Below are 2,918 nucleotides of genomic sequence, written 5' to 3'. Positions count from 1 at the left end.
CACATCATGTACATATCTGTCCGGACACATGGTACTGTAGTGTAGACAATTTAGGTAATTTTGATACCCTCCTTGTCGAGCCTCAGATATAAGTGTCAATACAATCAGAAACAAGATATGTTTGTAAAACATGTATGCCCCCTATCAGCAGCCAATTAGTCATGTGATTAGGTTATTATGCATGACTTCTGACCCAGTGATCAAACAATTAATAAGGGTTATCAAGTATCTACTGGTCATGACCTTAACCTTTGACCCCTTGACCCAAAACTCAATAGGGGTCATCTGCTGGTCACAACCAATCATCATACAAAGTTTGAAGTTCCTAGGCCTAAGCGTTCTTAGGTAATTGATCAGAAACCGTTTTTAACATACAAGGTCAATGTGACCTTGACCTTTGACCCCAAAATCGATAGGGGTCATCTGCTGCTCATGACCAATCACCATGCCAAGTTTGAAGTTCCTAGGCCAAAGGGTTCTTTAGTTATTGATCAGAAACCATTTTTACTTACAATGTCAATGTGACCTTGACCTTTGACCCCTTGATCCCAAAATCAATAGGGGTCATCTGCTGGTCATGACAAATCACCATACCAAGTTTGAAGTTCCTAGGCCTAAGCGTTCTTAAGTAATTGATCAGAAACCGTTTTTACTTACAAGGTCAATGTGACCTTGACCTTTGACCCCTTGACCAAAAACTCAATAGGGGTCATCTGCTGGTCACGACCAATCATCATACAAAGTTTGAAGTTCCTAGGCCTAAGCGTTTTTAGTTAATTGATCGGAAAATGTTTTTACCTACAAGGTCAATGTGACCTTGACCTTTGACCCCTTGACCCCAAAATCAATAGGTCATCTGCTGGTCATGACCAATCACCATACCAAGTTTGAAGTTCCTAGGCCTAAGGGTTCTTTAGTTATTGATCGGAAACTGTTTTTATCTAAGAGGTTAATGTGACCTTGACCTTTGACCCCTTAACCCCAATATCAATAGGTCATCTGCTGGTCATGACCAATCACCATACCAAGTTTGAAGTTCCTAGGCCTAAGGGTTCTTTAGTTATTGATCGGAAACTGTTTTTATCTAACAGGTCAATGTGACCTTGACCTTTGACCCCTTAACCCCAAAATCAATAGGGGTCATCTACTGATCATGACCAATCACCATATCAAGTTTGAAGTCCCTAGGCCTAAGGGTTCTTTCGTTATTGATCGGAAACCGTTTTTCCCTACAAGGTCAATGTGACCTTGACCTTTGACCCCTTAACCCCAAAATCAATATAGGGGTCATCTGCTGGTCATAACCAATCACCATACCAAGTTTGAAGTTCCTAGGCCTAAGGGTTCTTTTGTTATTGATCAGAAACCGTTTTTACCCAAGAGGTCAATGTGACCTTGAACTTCGACCCCTTGACCCAAAATCAATAGGGGTCATCTATTGATCATGACCAATCACCACACCAAGTTTGAAGTTCCTAGGCCTTAAAGTTCTTTAGTTATTGATCGGAAACCGTTTTTGCTTACAAGGTCAATGTGACCTTGACCTTTGACCCCTTGACCCCAAAATCGTTAGGGGTCATCTACTGATCATGACCAATCACCATACCAAGTTTGAAGTTCCTAGGCCTTAAGGTTCTTTAGTTATTGATCGGAAACCGTTTTTGCTTACAAGGTCAATGTGACCTTGACCTTTGACCCCTTGACCCCAAAATCAATAGGGGTCATCTACTGATCATGACCAATCACCATACCAAGTTTGAAGTTCCTAGGCCTTAAGGTTCTTTAGTTATTTGATCGGAAACCGTTTTTTCCTAGCCTTACAATCGGAAACCGTTTTTGCTTACAAGGTCAATGTGACCTTGACCTTTGACCCTTGACCCCAAAATCAATAGGGGTCATCTACTGATTATGACCAATCACCATACAAGTTTGAAGTTCCTAGGCCTTAAGGTTCTTTAGTTATTGATCGGAAACCGTTTTTGCTTACAAGCGTCAATGTGACCTTGACCTTTGACCCCTTGACCCCAAAATCAATAGGGGTCATCTACTGATCATGACAATCACCATACCAAGTTTGAAGTTCCTAGGCTTAAGGTTCTTTAGTTATTGATCGGAAACTGTTTTGCTTACAAGGTCAATGTGACCCTTGACCTTTGACCCCTTGACCCCAAAATCAATAGGGGTCATCTACTGATCATGACCAATCACCATACCAAGTTTGAAGTTCCTAGGCCTTAAGGTTCTTTAGTTATTGATCGGAAACCGTTTTTCCTTACAAGGTCAATGTGACCTTGACCTTTGACCCCTTGACCCCAAAATCAATAGGGGTCATCTACTGATCATGACCAATCAACATACCAAGTTTGAAGTTCCTAGGCCTTAAGGTTCTTTAGTTATTGATCGGAAACCGTTTTTGCTTACAAGGTCAATGTGACCTTGACCTTTGACCCCTTGACCCCAAAATCAATAGGGGTCATCTACTGATCATGACCAATCACCATACCAAGTTTGAAGTTCCTAGGCCTTAAGGTTCTTTAGTTATTGATCGGAAACCGTTTTTGCTTACAAGGTCAATGTGACCTTGACCTTTGACCCCTTGACCCCAAAATCAATAGGGGTCATCTACTGATCATGACCAATCACCATACCAAGTTTGAAGTTCCTAGGCCTTAAGGTTCTTTAGTTATTGATCGGAAACCCTTTTTGCTTACAAGGTCAATGTGACCTTGACCTTTGACCCCTTGACCCCAAAATCAATAGGGGTCATCTACTGGTCATGACCAATCACCATACCAAGTTTGAAGTTCCTAGGCCTAAGGGTTCTTTAGTTATCACTCGGAAACCATTTGGTCTACGGACCGACGGACCGACAAGTGCAAAGCAATATACCCCCTTTTCTTCGAAATGGGGGCATAATA

Source organism: Ruditapes philippinarum, unplaced genomic scaffold (genome assembly GCF_026571515.1).
Source record: "Ruditapes philippinarum isolate M1 unplaced genomic scaffold, ASM2657151v2 ctg661_1_1_1_1, whole genome shotgun sequence".
Taxonomy (NCBI): Eukaryota; Metazoa; Mollusca; class Bivalvia; order Venerida; family Veneridae; genus Ruditapes; species Ruditapes philippinarum.
This window is presented reverse-complemented; position numbering follows the sequence as displayed.